The 26694-nt window shown below is 33.8% G+C and overlaps 1 protein-coding gene across 1 annotated transcript in view; it reads left to right on the forward strand.

Annotated features, from left to right (window-relative positions):
* The first annotated feature begins 926 nt into the window (after positions 1 to 926).
* The window catches only part of LOC102806037 (protein dispatched homolog 3-like), a 62627-nt gene continuing 36859 nt past the window's right edge, over positions 927 to 26694 (forward strand). Inside the window, exon 1 of the mRNA XM_085490702.1 lies at positions 927 to 1091. The gene's annotated coding sequence lies outside the window, so the exon portion shown is untranslated. The remainder of the gene's footprint in view (positions 1092 to 26694) is intronic.

A 26694-nucleotide genomic window follows, 5' to 3' on the forward strand; every position in this document is an offset into this window, starting at 1 on the left:
AAATATAAGTATATAAAGCTTATGAGAAAACATGTGTGTTTTCGATACAACAGATCGTTAAATAAAAGTGATGTTTCATTAAAAACAAAAGAAATCTACTGTTTTGCATCAGTAATATAAATACTCTTTATTGTAAACATAAAAAAAACTCAACATTTCTTTATTCAGTCTACCTGAACTTAGACAACGACAGTTTGAATATTAGAACAGGTAGTCAAAATTCTAATTGTGTAAGCATGATTTGTGAGTTGCGTCACGGTGATAAAGAAGAAATATACGATCAATTCCATTTCATTATTTTTTGTCCCATTTGCATTCAGCAAAGACAACGGATATATATATATATCTGTGCGCCATGCATTTCATCGTGTTTCACAAGAACTTCCGTAATCTAATCTAATCTAATCTAATCTAAGTTACTTCTAAACAAATATTTAAACTAAAAATATACTAGTACTCTTGTATTCTTCACATAACAGCTATTTGGAAACAAAAATATTATCGTTTCTCTCTCTTCCCACCTTAACGAATCAATACAAAAAAAATATTCATTTTTATAATAAACGAAAACGACATAATTAATAAAATTTGTATTTCTGACAAATTAAAAGGTGAAAGTTTCACGTACACGAGTATGACTCTTTGGATACTAATAAACATTTAGTATTACTGTGTATCAAAACAAATCGATGCAAATGTCATGTGTAAAAACAGATTATTAAAACATCATCTGATAGAGACAGAAATACATTTTAACTTAGATATATTATTTGTTAAAACTAACAACTGATTAATTTGCCCATGAAGGTCTCGTTGAAGCATTCAATGTATTCCTCTCTTTGCTCGGAGTCAGTGATTCATTCAGGTGATTGCTTGACAGCACCGCTTTGAATGGCAAGTCCCATTATGCTTTGCAACCTCTTGAACGGTGGTGGCGCTGCCGGGAAGAGAAAGTAAGACTTACAAAGGCGATAGATTCGAGAGGTACCTTCGTGGAATGGCCCTGTGTTAGCGAATTTACCCGTTTTTCTCATTTCATGGTCTCTCAATTCAACTACGGGAATCCTGAAAGCGTATTTTAAGTCTCCCAGGTAAGTCGCACTACTAACTTTGCTGTTTTATTTCAGCTGAATGTCTATGTTGTTATTCATTATTATGAATTAACCTATGTGGTGTGTTTATGGCGGCCGACTCGCTCAGCTGGTCTGTAATAATATGACCCCGATTTGGAGTGAGTTATTACCACTCTTCTTGTGAAAAATTCGACTACATTATTATGTCAGTGTTTCTATCGAGTTTTGGTTGTACAGCCAGCCGGTGGCTCTCTTCACAGAAAAACAAACAAGTGCAATGTATTATGTACGACCAATGACCAGTCGTTCTGTTACATTCAAACCCCGGACTCAAACACAGCTACCCCGCAAGACTTGAAGGATTGTAATCCAAACTAGACATATCGCAGATCTCTGTGTTGAAAAAATCCGCCCTGTTTGCAAATTTGAAGAAGCCATTACCGGTGATCATGCAAACACCGCGGAAAAGCAGGTGAATGTCTAAATTGTGACGTCACCGTTCAACACTGTATTTCTGGAATTCTTTTTAAAAACAGATTGATCTTAAAAACAACCCACAGTGTAGCATTATTAAATTACTATTTTTCTTATTCAAGCCATAATCAAACAATACATTGTATGGATGCAAGTACTTCTTGAACCAGACAAATATGGATTTTCTTTTTTGATCTTGAAATTGGGCACTCTCAAAATACCATTAAGTGTAGGCCATGTGCTCTGTAGATTTTGTAAATATTGTTGTTGTGTAGTTAGAAAACATAAATCTGAGCGATGGTACAGTGGCTTAATAACATGGTTGCTTCACATTCAGGGGGATTCTGCATTTGACTCCTAGAGCTGACTGTTTACCCAGTGGTGTATTATTTATAGTATAGTACTGCCTTGCTTCCGAAACATGTGATAATTGGTCTGGAAGACTGGTTGCCGCACACTTCAAATTAGCATCAATGTCTAGCTGTTACCAAGCTACTAAGAAAAAGAGAACAGAAACAGATAAAACTAGATGATTTTTGTGGGGTTAATAAATTGATTTGCAGTTTTGTCACTTACTCGTAACATAATTTTGATTAATGGTTGTAGGCCATAGGAAATAAAAAGTCACGACAGGACAAATTCTGGCATTCAATGAGGTGTACATTTTGTGCATGCCATATGGACTCTGATCTTGCTGTTATTCAAACATTTTCAGTTTTTATTCAATAATTTTGATTTTTGGTTGTATTAGGCAATAGGAAATAAAAGTCAACTAAAACAACAAACCAAAAAACATAAATATTTTAATGCAAGATTTTTTTTCTCATTTACCGCTATTTGATTCTTCGATTTTTTTTATATATTTGTCCATTTTGGCGCATTGGAATTCTTCTGTGTTGCATTGCTCAGGAAAAAAGAAATTGTCTGTTTAAGGCAAAATTAACAATTGAATAATGCAAATATGTTGCACCTACTATACGACAGGAAAAATTCTGGTCTTCAACGATGTCTATATTTTGTGCATGCCATATGGACTCTGATCTTGCTGTTAATAAAACTACGTAGAATAAGATACATCTGAATGAGTCTTCAATTTTGTGCCATAAGGGAAATTAATTACACCAGCCAAAGCATAAATTAAAATGTGGAAAGCCATTTGTATCCTAAAATCTAAAATTTAGACAGTATTTTCAAGATAATATTGAAAGGTTGTGTTTCAAGTACAGGTACTTGTAAGCCACCGGTGGTAACCCAAGCCTGGTCATGCAAAGTTCAATTGTTCATGTGTTGTACAGTTGGAACTAACACCTTTTATGTTCACGTATATGTATTTCATCGTACATGTCTGTCATCTCTCAATTACTCAGAAAAACTAAGATGGAAATCAATACAACACTTTTTTGTGCTTCTCACCCATTCGTAAAGTGTTGACTATGAGTTCTATATTAAAACCAGCAACTTGAACTCAATAAAAGAGCATTGTGTTCTATAAATAGACTTGAATACAGGATTTTTTTTTATTTGTCTCAAATTCAGTATTTGTCCTCATTGTGTTGTATGCACGTGCAGTGGGGTCTGGGCATAACTCAGCATTAAGCTAGCTCAGCTCGCTTACAAATCTGCTAAATATCTAAATTCCTGCAAGGTAAGGTCAGACTTTTATTATCTCTTGTTTCGCGAACCCGCCGAATGAACAAGAGCCTTAAATGAAATTAAAAATAAAATTTTATTTCAGTGTAATCTCTCAATGTATTGCTAAATCGATATTATTTTTATCTTCATTTTTTTTCTTCAAGTCCGCACAGATGAGAAACAAGTTTATACATGGAATAACATTTTAATTTTTTTTCGCTTTCCTCAAAAGAAATTTCCTTATAAAAACCCGAGAAACGAGGAATAAAAAAAGTCTGACCTAATCTGTCTAAATACGTCTCATATTAGTAACATGCATTAGTAAAGAATATGTTTAAATTATTGAGGTCAATATTACTCAAAAAGTTTTTATGAAAAGGCAAAACCAGCTTGGACTTCAAGTTGTGCTTAGACTGTACTGTTGCTATTTGTACCTGTTGCCATGCACATGTGTAACATAGGAAATGTATGTGCCAAAAGAAACAGATTGCCAAACATATATTCATCTTTTTAATATAACGGTATGTATTAAACCAATTTTTCTTTATGGATCTGAAATTTGGGGGATGGAAAATATAAGTAATAATAAATGGAGAATAAAACAAAACAGAGAAATTTGTCATAAATTTATTAAAATATTCCTGTGTGAAAAACATGTTAAAAGACGTAAACAACCCTATGACCTCTCCACTGTCATGGCAAAATATAAAGAAAAACAAGAACAATATTGAACAGTATTATCTCCTACTGGCGAGAAAATATGACAAATAAGAAAAATTAATTACAATTTTGAAGACTACTTAAATGTGTTAAATACAAATCAAAAAATTTCTGTAACTAGATTCAGAACAAGTAATCATAATTTAGCCATTGAAAAAGGAAGACACACCCATACAAAAATGCCATTAGAAAATAGGATTTGTAGACAATAGTTTATTGCATGACATACATGTAGAAGATGAAATACAGTTCCTTTTGGTATGTACAAAATACCAAACACACCGAAAAGAAACTCTCTCCAATATTATATTCCCAAATGAAACCATCACTAATCTGTAGGAATTTATTCATTTAATGAAAAGTAGTCACAAAAACACAATTAATTTACGAATTGACACAGTAAAAATTACGAAATTTCTCAGATCTCTATTTGCAAGTTCATTGCATTTTCGTCAAAGTCAAAACTATTAAAGTCCAAATTGGCATCACTGTCGCCGTCCAACAAAATCTCTGCAGCTTCGTCCTGAAGTTTATCCATGGATTTCGCTGTCTGTCAGCTTGGCATGGCCCAGATGTATTTCGAAAAGAGAACTACCATTTCTGCTTTAATATACATTTTGTAGACTGATTGTTATGATTCTGATAAAAAATCTTGAAACATAAATGTAAATTGCGTAAACAGTGGTGCCCTGACAGAACGTGAAATAACCTATTTTTTCTCTCATGGCTATTTCGTGTTCACCCTTTATTTTTAAGCAATTTATTATTTTTAATAGTCACAACAGACTGCAAGAAAGTCAACTGTTAATACAACGAACAAAAAATACATTTTTGTTATTTTTACCAAGCTACTAAGAAAAAGAGAACAGAAACAGATAAAACTAGATGATTTTTGTGGGGTTAATAAATTGATTTGTAGTTACTGTTTTGTCACTTAACATAATTTTGATTAATGGTTGTAGGCAATAGGAAATAAAAAGTCAACTAAACCAAATGGCACAAAATGAAAAAAGAAACAGACATTTTAATGCAAGATTTTTTGCGCTTTTGAATCCATGGTTTTTTATGTTTTTGTCCATCTTGATGCATTGCAGTTCTTCTGTGTTGTATTCCTTGGGCAAAAAGAAATTGTCTGTTTAGGGCAAAATTAACAAATGAATAATGGAAGTATGTTGCACCTACTATACGACAGGACAAATTCTGGCATTCAATGATGTGTACATTTTGTGCATGCCATATGGACTCTGATCTTGCTGTTATTAAAACATTTTCAGTTTTTGTTCAATAATTTTGATTTTTGGTTGTATAAAAATACATTTTTGTTATTTTTTATTAGAAGTGTAGAAAAAGACTTTCTGGGCGTATGCCCTGACATTACTGCAATTTATTTATTGAATCTAAATTGGGGGTGGTCGTTTGCCCGGATATGGGCGCTTTAATACCCAGATGACTACCGTAATCTTTGTTAATTTTGATCCAACATAATTTTGCATGAAATTTCTTCTTCTTTTAATTTTGTGAATGGTAATTATTATTACATTTCTAAAATAATTTTTATGTATAACCTCTTTAAATGTCATAATATAACCAGTATCATAGTTCACAAAGGTAGATAAATACCCAATCTGATTAAAATAAGATCCTAGTTTTGGATTTTTTTTGTATATTTATTTTTCTAAATTTTATTTTGATCTAGTATTTATTGTTTTCAAAAGTTTTGGTAATTGGGAAAGCCAACAAGTGGCCAACAAAAAACTTAAAAAATACAAAATATTTAAAACAAAATAGTACAAGTGAAATGAATATACGATATATACAAAAATAAACTACACATCAGATTATAATCGGATTGATACCTGTGGGCAATAAAAATTTATGTTCATCGGATCCAAAATTAACCAAGAAATTACAGAAAAATAAATATTACACAAACATTTTGGCGGGAAAAATTATGGTATTCAAGAATTTCAGAATGAGTATTCTAATTGGTTTAGTTTTGTTAATGACACTTATTTTCATGATTTTCTTAAATTTTCTAAGATTTTGTAATGTAGTTGTGAACTAGTCTTTATAGTGACTGACCATGGAAGTGACTTTTACTAACTTTAGTGCAGCAAAGATCAAGTAACTCAAATATTGAACGAAAACAAATGTCATCAACATATCTGATAGAATTAATTATGCGTGAAGGAGACAAGTACATGTAATGCCTGTGATAGTGAATGTGGTAAGTTGTAAAGGAGAAAACCAGTAATGCCCATGATAGTGAATGTGGTAAGTTGTAAAGGAGACAAATAATGCCTGTGAAAGTGAATGTGGTAAGTTGTAAAGGAGACAATACCTGTGATAGTGAATGTGGTAGGTTGTAAAGGAGACAAGTAATGCCTGTGAAAGTGAATGTGGTAAGTTGTAAAGGAGACAAGTAATGCCTGTGAAAGTGAATGTGGTAAGTTGTAAAGGAGACAAGTAATGCCTGTGAAAGTGAATGTGGTAAGTTGTAAAGGAGACAATACCTGTGATAGTGAATGTGGTAGGTTGTAAAGGAGACAAGTAATGCCTGTGAAAGTGAATGTGGTAAGTTGTAAAGGAGACAAGTAATGCCTGTGAAAGTGAATGTGGTAAGTTGTAAAGGAGACAAGTAATGCCTGTGAAAGTGAATGTGGTAAGTTGTAAAGGAGACAAGTAATGCCTGTGAAAGTGAATGTGGTAAGTTGTAAAGGAGACAAGTAATGCCTGTGAAAGTGAATGTGGTAAGTTGTAAAGGAGACAAGTAATGCCTGTGATAGTGAATGTGGTAAGTTGTAAAGGAGACAAGTAATACCTGTGATAGTGAATGTGGTAAGTTGTAAAGGAGACAAGTAATGCCTGTGATAGTGAATGTGGTAAGTTGTAAAGGAGACAAGTAATGCCTGTGATAGTGAATGTGGTAAGTTGTAAAGGAGACAAGTAATTCCTGTGAAAGTGAATGTGGTAAGTTGTAAAGGAGACAAGTAATGCCTGTGATAGTGAATGTGGTAAGTTGTAAAGGAGACAATACCTGTGATAGTGAATGTGGTAAGTTGTAAAGGAGACAAGTAATGCCTGTGAAAGTGAATGTGGTAAGTTGTAAAGGAGACAAGTAATGCCTGTGAAAGTGAATGTGGTAAGTTGTAAAGGAGACAAGTAATGCATGTGATAGTGAATGTGGTAAGTTGTAAAGGAGACAAGTAATGCCTGTGATAGTGAATGTGGTAAGTTGTAAAGGAGACAAGTAATGCCTGTGATAGTGAATGTGGTAAGTTGTAAAGGAGACAAGTAATGCCTGTGATAGTGAATGTGGTAAGTTGTAAAGGAGACAAGTAATGCATGTGATAGTGAATGTGGTAAGTTGTAAAGGAGACAAGTAATGCCTGTGAAAGTGAATGTGGTAAGTTGTAAAGGAGACAAGTAATGCCTGTGATAGTGAATGTGGTAAGTTGTAAAGGAGACAAGTAATACCTATGATAGTGAATGTGGTAAGTTGTAAAGGAGACAAGTAATACCTGTGAAAGTGAATGTGGTAAGTTGTAAAGGAGACAAGTAATACCTGTGATAGTGAATGTGGTAAGTTGTAAAGGAGACAAGTAATACCTGTGATAGTGAATGTGGTAAGTTGTAAAGGAGACAAGTAATGCATGTGATAGTGAATGTGGTAAGTTGTAAAGGAGACAAGTAATGCCTGTGATAGTGAATGTGGTAAGTTGTAAAGGAGACAAGTAATGCCTGTGATAGTGAATGTGGTAAGTTGTAAAGGAGACAAGTAATGCCTGTGAAAGTGAATGTGGTAAGTTGTAAAGGAGACAAGTAATGCCTGTGAAAGTGAATGTGGTAAGTTGTAAAGGAGACAAGTAATGCCTGTGATAGTGAATGTGGTAAGTTGTAAAGGAGACAAGTAATGCCTGTGATAGTGAATGTGGTAAGTTGTAATGGAGACAATTAATGCCTGTGATAGTGAATGTGGTAAGTTGTAAAGGAGACAAGTAATGCCTGTGATACTGAATGTGGTAAGTTGTAAAGGAGACAAGTAATGCCTGTGATAGTGAATGTGGTAAGTTGTAAAGGAGACAAGTAATGCCTGTGAAAGTAAATGTGGTAAGTTGTAAAGGAGACAAGTAATACCTGTGATAGTGAATGTGGTAAGTTGTAAAGGAGACAAGTAATGCCTGTGATAGTGAATGTGGTAAGTTGTAAAGGAGACAAGTAATGCCTGTGAAAGTGAATGTGGTAGGTTGTAAAGGAGACAAGTAATGCCTGTGAAAGTGAATGTGGTAAGTTGTAAAGGAGACAAGTAATGCCTGTGAAAGTGAATGTGGTAAGTTGTAAAGGAGACAAGTAATACCTGTGATAGTGAATGTGGTAGGTTGTAAAGGAGACAAGTAATGCCTGTGAAAGTGAATGTGGTAAGTTGTAAAGGAGACAAGTAATGCCTGTGATAGTGAATGTGGTAAGTTGTAAAGGAGACAAGTAATGCCTGTGATAGTGAATGTGGTAAGTTGTAAAGGAGACAAGTAATGCCTGTGATAGTGAATGTGGTAGGTTGTAAAGGAGACAAGTAATACCTGTGATAGTGAATGTGGTAAGTTGTAAAGGAGACAAGTAATGCCTGTGATAGTGAATGTGGTAGGTTGTAAAGGAGACAAGTAATGCATGTGATAGTGAATGTGGTAAGTTGTAAAGGAGACAAGTAATACCTGTGATAGTGAATGTGGTAAGTTGTAAAGGAGACAAGTAATGCCTGTGATAGTGAATGTGGTAAGTTGTAAAGGAGACAAGTAATGCCTGTGAAAGTGAATGTGGTAAGTTGTAAAGGAGACAAGTAATGCCTGTGAAAGTGAATGTGGTAAGTTGTAAAGGAGACAAGTAATGCCTGTGAAAGTGAATGTGGTAAGTTGTAAAGGAGACAAGTAATACCTGTGATAGTGAATGTGGTAAGTTGTAAAGGAGACAAGTAATGCCTGTGATAGTGAATGTGGTAAGTTGTAAAGGAGACAAGTAATACCTGTGATAGTGAATGTGGTAAGTTGTAAAGGAGACAAGTAATGCCTGTGAAAGTGAATGTGGTAAGTTGTAAAGGAGACAAGTAATACCTGTGATAGTGAATGTGGTAGGTTGTAAAAGAGACAAGTAATACCTGTGAAAGTGAATGTGGTAAGTTGTAAAGGAGACAAGTAATGCCTGTGATAGTGAATGTGGTAAGTTGTAAAGGAGACAAGTAATGCCTGTGAAAGTGAATGTGGTAAGTTGTAAAGGAGACAAGTAATGCCTGTGATAGTGAATGTGGTAAGTTGTAAAGGAGACAAGTAATGCCTGTGATAGTGAATGTGGTAAGTTGTAAAGGAGACAAGTAATGCCTGTGATAGTGAATGTGGTAAGTTGTAAAGGAGACAAGTAATGCCTGTGAAAGTGAATGTGGTAAGTTGTAAAGGAGACAAGTAATACCTGTGATAGTGAATGTGGTAGGTTGTAATGGAGACAAGTAATGCCTGTGAAAGTGAATGTGGTAGGTTGTAAAAGAGACAAGTAATACCTGTGAAAGTGAATGTGGTAAGTTGTAAAGGAGACAAGTAATGCCTGTGATAGTGAATGTGGTAAGTTGTAAAGGAGACAAGTAATGCCTGTGATAGTGAATGTGGTAAGTTGTAAAGGAGACAAGTAATGCCTGTGATAGTGAATGTGGTAAGTTGTAAAGGAGACAAGTAATGCCTGTGATAGTGAATGTGGTAAGTTGTAAAGGAGACAAGTAATACCTGTGATAGTGAATGTGGTAGGTTGTAAAGGAGACAAGTAATACCTGTGATAGTGAATGTGGTAAGTTGTAAAGGAGACAAGTAATGCCTGTGATAGTGAATGTGGTAGGTTGTAAAGGAGACAAGTAATGCCTGTGATAGTGAATGTGGTAAGTTGTAAAGGAGACAAGTAATACCTGTGATAGTGAATGTGGTAAGTTGTAAAGGAGACAAGTAATGCCTGTGAAAGTGAATGTGGTAAGTTGTAAAGGAGACAAGTAATACCTGTGATAGTGAATGTGGTAGGTTGTAAAGGAGACAAGTAATACCTGTGATAGTGAATGTGGTAAGTTATAAAGGAGACAAGTAATACCTGTGATAGTGAATGTGGTAGGTTGTAAAGGAGACAAGTAATACCTGTGATAGTGAATGTGGTAAGTTGTAAAGGAGACAAGTAATGCCTGTGATAGTGAATGTGGTAAGTTGTAAAGGAGACAAGTAATGCCTGTGATAGTGAATGTGGTAAGTTGTAAAGGAGACAAGTAATACCTGTGATAGTGAATGTGGTAAGTTGTAAAGGAGACAAGTAATGCCTGTGATAGTGAATGTGGTAAGTTGTAAAGGAGACAAGTAATACCTGTGATAGTGAATGTGGTAAGTTGTAAAGGAGACAAGTAATGCCTGTGATAGTGAATGTGGTAAGTTGTAAAGGAGACAAGTAATACCTGTGATAGTGAATGTGGTAGGTTGTAAAGGAGACAAGTAATACCTGTGATAGTGAATGTGGTAAGTTGTAAAGGAGACAAGTAATGCCTGTGATAGTGAATGTGGTAAGTTGTAAAGGAGACAAGTAATGCCTGTGATAGTGAATGTGGTAAGTTGTAAAGGAGACAAGTAATACCTACATGTATGATAGTGAATGTGGTAAGTTGTAAAGGAGACAAGTAATACCTATGATAGTGAATGTGGTAAGTTGTAAAGGAGACAAGTAATACCTGTGATAGTGAATGTGGTAGGTTGTAAAGGAGACAAGTAATACCTGTGATAGTGAATGTGGTAAGTTGTAAAGGAGACAAGTAATGCCTGTGAAAGTGAATGTGGTAAGTTGTAAAGGAGACAAGTAATGCCTGTGAAAGTGAATGTGGTAAGTTGTAAAGGAGACAAGTAATACCTGTGATAGTGAATGTGGTAGGTTGTAAAGGAGACAAGTAATACCTGTGATAGTGAATGTGGTAAGTTATAAAGGAGACAAGTAATGCCTGTGAAAGTGAATGTGGTAAGTTGTAAAGGAGACAAGTAATGCCTGTGAAAGTGAATGTGGTAAGTTGTAAAAGAGACAAGTAATGCCTGTGAAAGTGAATGTGGTAAGTTGTAAAGGAGACAAGTAATGCCTATGAAAGTGAATGTGGTAAGTTGTAAAGGAGACAAGTAATGCCTGTGATAGTGAATGTGGTAAGTTGTAAAGGAGACAAGTAATGCCTGTGATAGTGAATGTGGTAAGTTGTAAAGGAGACAAGTAATACCTGTGATAGTGAATGTGGTAAGTTGTAAAGGAGACAAGTAATGCCTGTGAAAGTGAATGTGGTAGGTTGTAAAGGAGACAAGTAATGCCTATGAAAGTGAATGTGGTAAGTTGTAAAGGAGACAAGTAATGCCTGTGATAGTGAATGTGGTAGGTTGTAAAGGAGACAAGTAATACCTGTGATAGTGAATGTGGTAAGTTGTAAACGAGACAAGTAATGCCTGTGATAGTGAATGTGGTAAGTTGTAAAGGAGACAAGTAATGCCTGTGAAAGTGAATGTGGTAAGTTGTAAAGGAGACAAGTAATACCTGTGATAGTGAATGTGGTAGGTTGTAAAGGAGACAAGTAATACCTATGATAGTGAATGTGGTAAGTTGTAAAGGAGACAAGTAATACCTGTGAAAGTGAATGTGGTAAGTTGTAAAGGAGACAAGTAATACCTGTGATAGTGAATGTGGTAAGTTGTAAAGGAGACAAGTAATACCTGTGATAGTGAATGTGGTAAGTTGTAAAGGAGACAAGTAATGCATGTGATAGTGAATGTGGTAAGTTGTAAAGGAGACAAGTAATGCCTGTGATAGTGAATGTGGTAAGTTGTAAAGGAGACAAGTAATGCCTGTGATAGTGAATGTGGTAAGTTGTAAAGGAGACAAGTAATGCCTGTGAAAGTGAATGTGGTAAGTTGTAAAGGAGACAAGTAATGCCTGTGAAAGTGAATGTGGTAAGTTGTAAAGGAGACAAGTAATGCCTGTGATAGTGAATGTGGTAAGTTGTAAAGGAGACAAGTAATGCCTGTGATAGTGAATGTGGTAAGTTGTAATGGAGACAATTAATGCCTGTGATAGTGAATGTGGTAAGTTGTAAAGGAGACAAGTAATGCCTGTGATACTGAATGTGGTAAGTTGTAAAGGAGACAAGTAATGCCTGTGATAGTGAATGTGGTAAGTTGTAAAGGAGACAAGTAATGCCTGTGAAAGTAAATGTGGTAAGTTGTAAAGGAGACAAGTAATACCTGTGATAGTGAATGTGGTAAGTTGTAAAGGAGACAAGTAATGCCTGTGATAGTGAATGTGGTAAGTTGTAAAGGAGACAAGTAATGCCTGTGAAAGTGAATGTGGTAGGTTGTAAAGGAGACAAGTAATGCCTGTGAAAGTGAATGTGGTAAGTTGTAAAGGAGACAAGTAATGCCTGTGAAAGTGAATGTGGTAAGTTGTAAAGGAGACAAGTAATACCTGTGATAGTGAATGTGGTAGGTTGTAAAGGAGACAAGTAATGCCTGTGAAAGTGAATGTGGTAAGTTGTAAAGGAGACAAGTAATGCCTGTGATAGTGAATGTGGTAAGTTGTAAAGGAGACAAGTAATGCCTGTGATAGTGAATGTGGTAAGTTGTAAAGGAGACAAGTAATGCCTGTGATAGTGAATGTGGTAGGTTGTAAAGGAGACAAGTAATACCTGTGATAGTGAATGTGGTAAGTTGTAAAGGAGACAAGTAATGCCTGTGATAGTGAATGTGGTAGGTTGTAAAGGAGACAAGTAATGCATGTGATAGTGAATGTGGTAAGTTGTAAAGGAGACAAGTAATACCTGTGATAGTGAATGTGGTAAGTTGTAAAGGAGACAAGTAATGCCTGTGATAGTGAATGTGGTAAGTTGTAAAGGAGACAAGTAATGCCTGTGAAAGTGAATGTGGTAAGTTGTAAAGGAGACAAGTAATGACTGTGAAAGTGAATGTGGTAAGTTGTAAAGGAGACAAGTAATGCCTGTGAAAGTGAATGTGGTAAGTTGTAAAGGAGACAAGTAATACCTGTGATAGTGAATGTGGTAAGTTGTAAAGGAGACAAGTAATGCCTGTGATAGTGAATGTGGTAAGTTGTAAAGGAGACAAGTAATACCTGTGATAGTGAATGTGGTAAGTTGTAAAGGAGACAAGTAATGCCTGTGAAAGTGAATGTGGTAAGTTGTAAAGGAGACAAGTAATACCTGTGATAGTGAATGTGGTAGGTTGTAAAAGAGACAAGTAATACCTGTGAAAGTGAATGTGGTAAGTTGTAAAGGAGACAAGTAATGCCTGTGATAGTGAATGTGGTAAGTTGTAAAGGAGACAAGTAATGCCTGTGAAAGTGAATGTGGTAAGTTGTAAAGGAGACAAGTAATGCCTGTGATAGTGAATGTGGTAAGTTGTAAAGGAGACAAGTAATGCCTGTGATAGTGAATGTGGTAAGTTGTAAAGGAGACAAGTAATGCCTGTGATAGTGAATGTGGTAAGTTGTAAAGGAGACAAGTAATGCCTGTGAAAGTGAATGTGGTAAGTTGTAAAGGAGACAAGTAATACCTGTGATAGTGAATGTGGTAGGTTGTAATGGAGACAAGTAATGCCTGTGAAAGTGAATGTGGTAGGTTGTAAAAGAGACAAGTAATACCTGTGAAAGTGAATGTGGTAAGTTGTAAAGGAGACAAGTAATGCCTGTGATAGTGAATGTGGTAAGTTGTAAAGGAGACAAGTAATGCCTGTGATAGTGAATGTGGTAAGTTGTAAAGGAGACAAGTAATGCCTGTGATAGTGAATGTGGTAAGTTGTAAAGGAGACAAGTAATGCCTGTGATAGTGAATGTGGTAAGTTGTAAAGGAGACAAGTAATACCTGTGATAGTGAATGTGGTAGGTTGTAAAGGAGACAAGTAATACCTGTGATAGTGAATGTGGTAAGTTGTAAAGGAGACAAGTAATGCCTGTGATAGTGAATGTGGTAGGTTGTAAAGGAGACAAGTAATGCCTGTGATAGTGAATGTGGTAAGTTGTAAAGGAGACAAGTAATACCTGTGATAGTGAATGTGGTAAGTTGTAAAGGAGACAAGTAATGCCTGTGAAAGTGAATGTGGTAAGTTGTAAAGGAGACAAGTAATACCTGTGATAGTGAATGTGGTAGGTTGTAAAGGAGACAAGTAATACCTGTGATAGTGAATGTGGTAAGTTATAAAGGAGACAAGTAATACCTGTGATAGTGAATGTGGTAGGTTGTAAAGGAGACAAGTAATACCTGTGATAGTGAATGTGGTAAGTTGTAAAGGAGACAAGTAATGCCTGTGATAGTGAATGTGGTAAGTTGTAAAGGAGACAAGTAATGCCTGTGATAGTGAATGTGGTAAGTTGTAAAGGAGACAAGTAATACCTGTGATAGTGAATGTGGTAAGTTGTAAAGGAGACAAGTAATGCCTGTGATAGTGAATGTGGTAAGTTGTAAAGGAGACAAGTAATACCTGTGATAGTGAATGTGGTAAGTTGTAAAGGAGACAAGTAATGCCTGTGATAGTGAATGTGGTAAGTTGTAAAGGAGACAAGTAATACCTGTGATAGTGAATGTGGTAGGTTGTAAAGGAGACAAGTAATACCTGTGATAGTGAATGTGGTAAGTTGTAAAGGAGACAAGTAATGCCTGTGATAGTGAATGTGGTAAGTTGTAAAGGAGACAAGTAATGCCTGTGATAGTGAATGTGGTAAGTTGTAAAGGAGACAAGTAATACCTACATGTATGATAGTGAATGTGGTAAGTTGTAAAGGAGACAAGTAATACCTATGATAGTGAATGTGGTAAGTTGTAAAGGAGACAAGTAATACCTGTGATAGTGAATGTGGTAGGTTGTAAAGGAGACAAGTAATACCTGTGATAGTGAATGTGGTAAGTTGTAAAGGAGACAAGTAATGCCTGTGAAAGTGAATGTGGTAAGTTGTAAAGGAGACAAGTAATGCCTGTGAAAGTGAATGTGGTAAGTTGTAAAGGAGACAAGTAATACCTGTGATAGTGAATGTGGTAGGTTGTAAAGGAGACAAGTAATACCTGTGATAGTGAATGTGGTAAGTTATAAAGGAGACAAGTAATGCCTGTGATAGTGAATGTGGTAAGTTGTAAAGGAGACAAGTAATACCTGTGATAGTGAATGTGGTAGGTTGTAAAGGAGACAAGTAATACCTGTGATAGTGAATGTGGTAAGTTGTAAAGGAGACAAGTAATGCCTGTGATAGTGAATGTGGTAAGTTGTAAAGGAGACAAGTAATGCCTGTGATAGTGAATGTGGTAAGTTGTAAAGGAGACAAGTAATACCTACATGTATGATAGTGAATGTGGTAAGTTGTAAAGGAGACAAGTAATACCTATGATAGTGAATGTGGTAAGTTGTAAAGGAGACAAGTAATACCTGTGATAGTGAATGTGGTAGGTTGTAAAGGAGACAAGTAATGCCTGTGATAGTGAATGTGGTAAGTTGTAAAGGAGACAAGTAATGCCTGTGATAGTGAATGTGGTAAGTTGTAAAGGAGACAAGTAATGCATGTGATAGTGAATGTGGTAAGTTGTAAAGGAGACAAGTAATGCCTGTGATAGTGAATGTGGTAAGTTGTAAAGGAGACAAGTAATGCCTGTGATAGTGAATGTGGTAAGTTGTAAAGGAGACAAGTAATACCTGTGAAAGTAAATGTGGTAAGTTGTAAAGGAGACAAGTAATACCTGTGATAGTGAATGTGGTAAGTTGTATACAAATGGCCTTTCAGCAATATGCTTTATATTCCACAATATGTAATTTTAGATAAAAAAGTGTATCAATGTGTCATCAATTTTTTCCAATATGTGGCATTAGACTCAGTCTGATTCATTTCACTCTTATAGAGACCATGTCTTTTAAAAATAGCTGCAGAGTGTAAAATAGCTCTCTAAATGCACTGAAGCGTGATTTCAATGGGTTTAATTAAAAAATAAAAATTGTGGTTAAAGACGCATATTTTCATAAGGTCAGAGTACATTTTTTGTTTATTTTTTGAGAAGATTTTTTAAAATCTCTTCTTGGTGAAATTTTGCAATTGCTCACCTTTGTTTTAATCCTAAGTTTGCTGAAAAATGTGATAAATTTAAATTTTAATACATAAAGGAAATATACGCAATGATAGTGTTCTTCCCATAACTAAGTATGGTACCTAATTTACATAATGTATTTTGTTACAATAGAAATAACTAACATATCATTTATTCACAGCAATCTACGTTTATGTCCCTAATCTACAACTATTATCTAAAGAGGATATTTTTGAGTTAGAGATTAGTTTAGCAAAATTTGTTTTTCATGTTTTTGAATTGTTTTAGCTTATTTTGTTTGTGTTATTTTGGACTTTCCACTATATCTGTATTGTGTATGTGCCAAATAAAATATCCTATCCTATCAATGACCCAGAATGATCCATATTGTTTTGTTTATTATCGTTTTTACAGTTCTAGGGGTGAAAATAGTTTAGAGATTGATATGGCTTGTAATAGATTGATACTGTAGGAGAAGTAAGATTTTATAATGGTGTTATTATTCCATGCACATATATGAGATTGTCCCTTGCTGACCCAGACGTTATTATCGATGACATTGCATTATCTTGGGATTGGTCTCATACTACCCACTGTTTAAATCCTATGTTTAGGATTCACTCCACTGGGCTGAGACAAATTAAAAATACTCTCCTCAAGGGAGTTTTAATTTTTTTGAAATAACCTGTTAACCCATCTGTCAATTGTACATTGTCTGTTTCATGAACTAGACTTGTTATCTTCAAATCATTTTGTTTTACTGGAGTTAAAAATAGTGAATAATGTTTTTATATGACAGGGAAATATATAAATGTGATATTAAAAAAAATATGGCAGTCAATGGAAGCCATTCGGTGATCGAATTGATTGGCACGTATCAGAGATCAATCCAGAACTACATGCAAGACATAACTTAATATACATGGTTTAATTTTAGCCGATTTGATGCTGCAGTGGTAATTAAAATTAACTGGATTTGAGATATAATAAAATAATAATAAAAAATAAATTTTTAATTTAATTGGTTTTAATTTAGTGCATTTCATTAATACAAATGGAGTAAATGAAAATAAAATCCAGTGAATAATTAATTAAGCCATATACAGAATATAGTTGTATTCTCGTGATCACCTCAGTAATATGCATGTGTATTTTTCTTATAATCATCGTAGAAAGACAGATTACAGCAAAAATTCATACAATCAAGGTACTTTGGATTGTCTCACTCTGTGACATGATTCTGATGTTTGTTCAATATGATTGCTATAATTCCCTGGTTAAATTTAAACCCAGTTAATTTTAAACCCAGTTTCTTGTGCATGGTTTGCTCTTTTTCTACCTTTTTCATAAATTTTCTGATTGTTTGTGTAATCTTTTTAAGGTAACTTGTGTTGAATAAAAAAAATATAGAGATAATTAAACTATTCTATGGCTGTATTTTATTTCAATCTATCCATGGATACAGTTTACTTATAAATATTTAACCTTTTGACGCCATCTATAAAATACATGTATTTGTAGTCTGCTTTTTTCTACAGATAAAATGAATGAAAATTTCAACTTTTTTGATCAAAAACTCGAGACATTTTCACATTATGTTTGTTTGGTCCAATAGCAAGATTTAATTCAGTGAAAATTACAGAAAATATTAAAAAATTTACCCCATTGTGAGCGGAAAAAGTAATTTGGCACTCAAAGGTTTAAAAAGCAATTTAAGGTAGGTAGTTCATTACATAAAAGATGAACAAAATTTATCATAGTAAATCATTACAAAAATTTTGTGATAATTCACATACATGCACATCATTCATATTTACCGTTTTTACAGAGAAAGGAGGATGAAATAATTATCTAAAAGGCAGCCATTTTGGAACATTTTCCATACGATTCCATGTAAACACATTATTTAATGGATAACTTATACTAATATTCAAAATTCTCTAATTTTTCCTGACAGCCATATGTAGCCCTCATAACACTACATTTTTTTAGAATAGGTCACCACAACAGATATGATGGAATTTTTCTGCCATAGGAACCAATATATTTCAAAATTTTGAACAATATAGTAACCCAACACCTCTTGTTGGATTTCTGACTATTTTTTTTAATGGTAGTAATCTACCGGTACTTTAAAACTGAAAATGGCAGTTGAAAACCATCTGATCTATCACTGCAACTGTGAATTGGACATTACCAATACCTTTTTCAGCGAAATTTGATATAATCTGATTAAATTTATGTAAAAAGGGCAATCCAAAAGAGCACAAACCTTGTTTGAATTTGAATCTACGTTTATGAATATTTACAAAATTTACAGTTGAAATGATCTATGGGTAATCTTAAAATGAGTGTATCACATAGGGTTTAGGCAAAATATTTATTTATGATCCTGAATTACATCTAATATAGGAACACGTAATAATTTGTGCATGTTTGTTCTGCAGGTTGTTTGTGTTCAGCATGATATCAACAAAATGTATTTGATGTCATGATTAGTCATGGGAAACTGGTACGGTTATTGTCTTAAATGTACGTTGTTTAGTTTAGCAAAACATATTGCAGTTTTCACTCTTAGTCTAGACTACACAAGTGCATCTATGGAAAAAAGGTAATTTAAGAACTAATTTTGAAACAAATTTTAATATTTTTAAATGATATTAGTAAAAGATGAAAGTTAATGTTACCGAAAAAGAGTAGAGAATTATCAAGTGCTGAATTTTTCAGAAATAACTGCTAAATAATTACACATGTAATGTAAAAAGAATGTTCAGTTATTTTTGTTGTCTACTTTTGTTTATATTCTCATTTGTTGAAAGTTACTATACATGAAAATTCAATTTTCTTCCTCGTTTCAATTCACAATGAAGCTTTTGATGAAGGGTTTGCGTTCAGTTTTACATAGACATCTCGTATCTGCTGGATTTGTTTTTTTATTGAGTTGTTTTACACAGTTGTCTTGTATTTGCCATTTTGTTGAGTTGTAGCAGCCATTTACGGCAGCTCACTTTGAGCTCCATGTGAAACAGGAATACAATAGTCATCACAATAGTCATTGTGTTCTTTGTGTATCAAGTTCACATGAGCTAAGTATTGCAATTATTCACTATTTAATACTTGAGGGCTCTGTTAGTACTTTTTGGCAGGCATGTTAAATGTTTAGGGATATAAATGACTGTGTTCAAATGTCTAATGTACTTCCAGGGAAAATCCTATATATAGATGAAAATACCCGGTACTTCTCAATAGCAGAAACAAGACATACTTTCTCAAGTCACTGTGGAATACTTTATTTCTGCTTGAAATTTATTTGCTATTTTTGCCAAAGAAATGATTCAGTGAAAAATACAATCCAGTGAATATACCATTTTTCCTATATTTTACATTCAACTTGTCAAAAAACAGTGAAAATAAATTCCATACAAAACACCCCAAAATCTATTCATCGAAAATTAATTCCAGCTAAAATAAAATAAAATATTTTACAGTATATCCTTCTGTTTTATCATTTACAACAAATCAATTGATTCACACTAGTATATGTTCACCTGTTCATTATTTATTATATAATTTTCCTAAAATCTAAGCCCCATTTTCAAGGTTGGGTATACCCTTCAGCCAAGTCCCAGGGTTTAATGGTGATTAGTGAAATTTCTACAATTTTATATTGTATCTGACCTGGACCTGCAAGAGCTCAACAGTTCATGTATTGAAGCACTCCAACAAGTGACTTTTATGGCTTCCATAATATTTCAATGTTTACCTCGGGTTTTATTTACTATTGGAGAATAATATAGATATCAATTTATTCTAATTCACAAAAACATGGATATATTTTGTACTTTTATACATTCAATATTACCATTATGTTATAAGATTAAAAACAGCAATTTCATCTTTAACAGTTCAGTTACTCAAGTTTTTATTTATTCTTTTAAATAAATTGACTCAGTCCTTAAGAGTCACATGTACTATAAATCACCACCTTGAATTTTAAAGTGCATTGTGTACTATCAATTAGACTTTAGTCTATATATGTTTTAACAGTGAACATAATTCATTAAAGACTTGCAACATGTGATATGTTGTGTAAGACGATTTTGATGTGTGCTCCATGACGAATTAAAGCGGGGGAGTCGTCACCTGTGCATGCGTCAGATGGCCATAGCGTGTCATTGTTTACTACCCACAAGCCTTCGCGTTTTTAGCGTGTGTTGTTATTTTTGCTTGGAACTCAATTCCTGTGCGTGCGTAGGTGACGACCCTCTCGCTTTAAAAGTATTGTTTAAAAAAGTAATTGGTTATGCTGTATACTTTACGTCATGTGTTTACAATCTTTGTTGTCAAGGCTAGCATTGGTAGTATATGCACATATTGATGACAGGTGAATGAACTTAACATGTATGTATATAGAGTAGAATATAAAACACCAACAAAGAATGTATATAACACTGTTAAAAATAGGTTTTACTAATAAATTAAAAAAATAATAATTATAAAATAAATATGAATACAAACATTTGAACAATACAATACATAATCGAAAATGTACTGGAAAATGCGTACTGGTTTGATAGACAGCATAGACATTAATCTATTCTATATTCTAATTCTATTCTTTTCTAAATTCTATTCTATTCTCTTATGTCATTTGAGAACTTTTAAATACATATTTAAAAAAAAGACCGAAAAAAACCCACATACCAGGACCTTATTAGTCCCCGTTCGGACGAAGTCCGAAAACGGGGACTTATGTTTTGACCTCCGTGTGTGCGTGCGTCTGTGCGTGCGTCTGTGCGTGCGTCCAGACCTGTATCTTAGAAATGCCTGGACCAATCACAATCAAACTTCACACATACATCATACATGATATCATACATATGCACGTCAATTTGTTTCACGATCTGATTCAAGATGGCCGAATAGCGGCCATTTTTGTTCTAAAAATCATCAAAATCGAGCATTTCCCGGCTGTTTACAGATGGATTTTGTTCAAACTTGATATATACATTAGACATTATGGGACCTTGCTGCAAATAATTTTGTTTTTCAGAATGGCCGACTGGCGGCCATTTTGATTTAATGAATGGGCTTTTAGACCCATATTTCCAACTTGTTTTGACTGATTATGTTCAAATTTTAAATATTAATTATACATCATGTCATAGATAGACAGATATATTGGTTTGACGATCCTATTCAAAATGGCCGAATGGTTGTCATTTTTCTGCTAAAAAATAATCAAATATCAAGCATTTCTGGCATTTATGGATGGATTTCGTTCAAACTTGGTACATACATTAGAATTACGGGTTCCTGATGCACGTCATTTTATTTTTCAGATCAGACTCAAAATGGATGTCTGGTGGCCATTTTGTTGACTCCCATGTGCGAAACACATAATGGGAGTCTTTGCAGTTAGTGTGTGTGTATGCGTGTGTGTGCGTGTGCGTGCGTGTGCGTGCGTGTGTGTGTGTGTGCGCGTGCGCGTGACTGTTCCACTGCTATCTTAAGAACCATACATCGGTTTTTGATGAATGATGCTTGATAGATGCTCTGGGCCAATGCGCAGATTTGATTAGGTTTTGGTAAAAATCCATGCTCGTTAACTACCTAATTTGCATGATAATTAGCTAATTTTTAGCTGTTCTATGACTGTTCCACTGATATCTAAAGAACCACTCATTGGATTTTGATGAAACTTGGTACATAGATGCTCTGAACATATGCGCAGATTTGATTAGTTTTTGGTAAAAATCTGTGCATATTAATTACCTAATTTGCATGATAATTAGCTGATTTTTAGCTGTTCCATGATTGTTCCACTGATATCTAAACAACCACCCATTGGATTTTGATGAAACTTGGTACATAGATGCTCTGAACATATGCACAGATTTGATTAGTTTTTGGTAAAAATCTGTGCATATTAATTACCTAATTTGCATGATAATTAGCTGATTTTTAGCTGTTCCATGATTGTTCCACTGATATCTAAACAACCACTCATTGGATTTTGATGAAACTTTGTACATACATGCTCTGAACTAATGCTAGGTTTTGATTAGTTTTTGGTAATAATCCGTGGATACTAATTACCTAATTTGCATAATGATTAGTCAATTTTCGGTTTTTCCACTGATATCTCAAGTACTAATCATCACATTTCAATGAAACTTGGTACATAGATGTCATATGACACTGCACAGACCTGATAGTTTTTATGGTAATATCAGTACATATTAATTACCTAATTTGCATAATTAGTTAATTTTCAGCATTTGATATAAGTACTAATCATCACATTTCAATGAAACTTGGTACATAGATGTCATATGACACTGCACAGACCTGATAGTTTTTATGGTAATATCAGTACATATTAATTACCTAATTTGCATAATTAATTAATTTTTAGCATTTGATATATGTAGTGAGCATTACATTTCAATGAAACTTGGTACTTACATACTCAAGGACTATGCAGAGATTGATTGTTTCCGATAAATATTTGTGCATATTAATCACCTAATTTGCATAATTAATTAATTTTCAGCTTTTTCACAGCTATCTCAAGTACTAATCATCGCATTTCAATGAAACTTGGTACATAGATCCTTTAGGACCTGATTAGTTTTAGGGTAAATAATTGTGCATATTAATTACTTAATTTGCATAATTAATTTTCAGCTTTTCTACTGATATCTAAAGTACTAATCATCACATTTCAATGAATCTAGAATTATGCAGACCCAATTAGTTTCCGGTAAATATTTGTGCATATTAATCACCTAATTTGCATAATTAATCAACTTTCACTCTGATATCTCAGGTACTAAACATCACATACCAATGAATGTACATGGATGCTGTAGGACAATAGACAGACCTGGATAATTGTGGGTTAAAATCTGTACATATTAATTACCTAATTTGCATAATTAACCAATTTTAAGCTTTCACTCTGATATCTAAAGTACTAATTATTCCATTTCAATGAAACTTAGTACAAAGATGCTCTAGGACAACGTACAAACCTAATTAGTTTGGGGTAAAAATCTGTTCATATTAATTCCCTAATAAGCATAATAAATTCATAATTTTTTTGGTTCTAATCACATTTCAATTAAACTTGGAAACATAGATTTTCTGTTACATTGCGCAGACCTCATTAGTTTTACACTCAAATCTGTTCATATTAATTTTCTGATTTGCATAATTAGTTTTCAGCTAAGCAATTTTGAATTATATTTAATGCGTCTCCAATACTCTCAGCACATGGGAGTTCTTTCTAAGCTTTCTTTGATTTTAATGAATGGGTTTCCAGACCCATATGTCTGACATGCTTTGACTGACTAAGTTCAAATTTCATATATTCATGTTCCAGAGCAATATCTCCCAATACTCATTTGACGATCAGATACAAATGTCAATCATTTAAATGTTAAACAATCATCATATTCCTGACATGTTTATATTCCAGCTATATTACTATAAACAAAACTTTATATCTTAAATTTGATAACTAACGGGGACTGTGCCATGCATGGCTTGTTTTAATCAGATTGTAATTGTCTATAATTAAAAACCTGGTACTAAGGCCTGGTGCCTGTGTATGACTGTGATAATGAAGAGTGTATTCACTGTCCAATATATGTAATTTATTAGAATTATAATTAAATGTTTGCACTGATGTAATCTGTGACTTGTTACCCTTTTGGTTTGTGTTTAGTCATTCAGTGGAAATGGCAGTATTTGACCTTATTCAGAGAAGAAAAAAATCACATAAAATTGATGTCCAATACCAGGGTTTACGCTCGTGTTTTAGCAAGACGAGTCCCACTTACAAAGTTTTAAGTAATTGAAATTTGACCCTGGATAACTTTATTAGAGATTTTACCCCAGCTTGCCTGAAAAACTGGGTCCCTCTTCATTAATTGGAGTCCAGGAAGCAAAATGGGGTTAGGGCAATCCCTGCTAATATTCCCCATTTGTCTTGTTGTGGTTGTGTTCAAATGGTAAGAGCCAGCTGTCATTTCCCCCAGTAGTTCCTCATAATTTTTCCCTTTCTAATTTCCTACTTTTGCCCCCTACCACTTCATCTTCCATAGTAAGATATATACATCAGCTATATATATATATATATATATATAAGCTGGAAGATTTTAGCAATGATGAATTATTTCCTATTATTGTTTCAAGTAATGATTTTTTCATTCTTACATTTTTGCAAAATTTATTTTCTATATTCTTGATATGTTTTAGTACTGTAAGTTTTTGTTGTTCTGAATGTTTTGTTTTGTTATTGTTATTTTTGGACTTTACTCAAGATTTCATTAGTACGTTCCAAATAAAAAAAAAAAAAAATTCTGTCTATCTATAAATCTTGCGTGTTTGCATTGTTTGACAATATTTGCTAGACATGGATTGAAGAGATCATCACAGTGAAATATATTGAATTGCTCAATTCAGCGTTACAACATAAGATCAGTTATTGTCATAGTTGCTATGGTAACACATGTTTTATGTGATCAGTTCAGGCAGTATATACTGCGTTGAATCCATTAAAATGATTGCTACTCTGTTACGGTACATTTGTGTGTCTGCTTTCTTGACAAATCGGATGAATGTTTTCAAATAAAAACTCAGTTCAATTGTAAGTTCTCATAATTTGTGTTGAATGACACCAAATTTATGAAACTTTGTCTTGTCAAATTAAAGCATTTTAAATTGCATTGAATTGTCTTCTTTGCAAAATAATAGATATACAAGTTTCTGGAATGACTTAGGAGGTGATTTTAGTAGGGAATGCAATATTTGTCAGAATTTTTGTTGTTGATCCAAGTGTTATTTACGACAAAGTAGTAAAAAAAGTAATTCATCTCCAATCTGATTTAACGAACATTATTTACAAATTCTATTTTTTAGGGGTATTTTTGGCTGGATATGTTTATGTCTGAGGGACGTAAAGATAAAATCTATAACACAGCTGTTTAGACCACATGCATTGTAGGATGTGTTGTCAGCAGTGTTCCCTCCAACAGGGATGATTATTTGTGGGAACCCTGAGTCTAAATAAAATCCCAAAATACTGTAAAATGACTAATTTTCACTGGGTTTATAAATTTAACTGATTTACCATTTCAGGCATATTCAGTGGGTTTTAAATTCACGGTTTTATCATTTAGATAATGTGTTCTATGCTAAATTTTACATATTCACTGGGTTTTAATTTAGCGCATTTTCCAGTCAGCGAAATAAGCAAAATTAAAACTCAGTGAATAATTAACCGTTTTACAGTAATATGAGCGAACATGTTGTCTCCTTGTCCTTGTGGAGTGGGGGGGTAAAGGTGTTAAAATGAAAAATAAATTTGTATGTGGTTGTATATATACATGTATATATCTAAGTAACACGGTTGTGGCACAAACTATATGCTGTGGCCTTTGATTTCCTTTGTTTTTACACTAACTGTGAATGCATTAATTATCCACTGGGTTTTAATTTTGTTATTTTCGCGAGTAAATTACCAAATTACAAGTATTATACTATAAGGTTATTACGAGAATACCTCAAAGTATGCTCAAAGACAGTACAGCTGGTGTATCGACCAACACGCAGTGGTGATCGAAGCGACGGTGTACTGTCTGAGTGCATACTCTGCAGTATCCTTGTAATAACCTTATTATTATACAGCTTTTCCCCCCAGTGATACATCATGGAAATATGGGAATGCCGAAATCCAAAAGGTTTAGAACAGAAGTGGAGAGGAGTCCGGTCAAACTCTGGTGGCAGCCATGTTTGTTTTTATTATTAGAGGACGCTTACGCGCGTAATCATTCCATATTTGGAATTCGCATTTCCTAATATGGTAGGACGAAATTACATCACACTGTAACTTATGGCGTTACAGTGACAGATGTATTATACTATATATTAATGTTTTTCAAAATTGTAGTAATGTCACGTACAGCAAAAAGGGCACACTGGTTGTCAGCTCAATATTCTTAAAAAAATATAGAAGACATTTTTTTGGGGTTAAATTAGTATATGAAATGTGACCACTTTTGTGTTTCTAGTTTAATGGGCTTTCAGAAAAGATATAATTTTATTGGGTTTCATATTTTTTCTTTAAATGTCTGACCATTTATTCCAGCATCTTTTACAGCATCTCATCACTATTTATGAATGCTGTGTTTATTTATGTGAAAGAATCTGGTACTGTGTCTGGTCTATTGAACATGGTACTGAATGTTTGAGAATTCTGATGACATCATTAACCTCCTCACCCTCATTCAACTTTCATAACCTTCCGCAACATCTAGTTCCATCAATAAGATATTCATATTTGTAACAAATGTTGATAAAAATTCAAAATAAATAGTTACTGTATTCAATTCAATTCAATTCAGCCTCATGAATATACAAAAAAACAATGAAAGAAAATTGAAGATACCTTGTAAACTGCAGTTATTTTTCTCCAAATATCTTCTGGAAATAAAACCTGCAAAGGGTTACTTAAAATATCCTACTGTAAAATACATTATTTTCGCTTGGAATTAATTTTCGCTATTTTCGCTGAAGGAATGATTCAGTGAAAATAAAATGCAGCGAATATACCTTTTTTCCTATATTTTACATTCAACTTGGTAGAAGTCAGTGAAAATAAATTCCATACAGAATACC

This window comes from Saccoglossus kowalevskii, chromosome 15, assembly GCF_978046115.1.
Source record: "Saccoglossus kowalevskii chromosome 15, keSacKowa6.1, whole genome shotgun sequence".
Classification (NCBI taxonomy): Eukaryota; Metazoa; Hemichordata; class Enteropneusta; family Harrimaniidae; genus Saccoglossus; species Saccoglossus kowalevskii.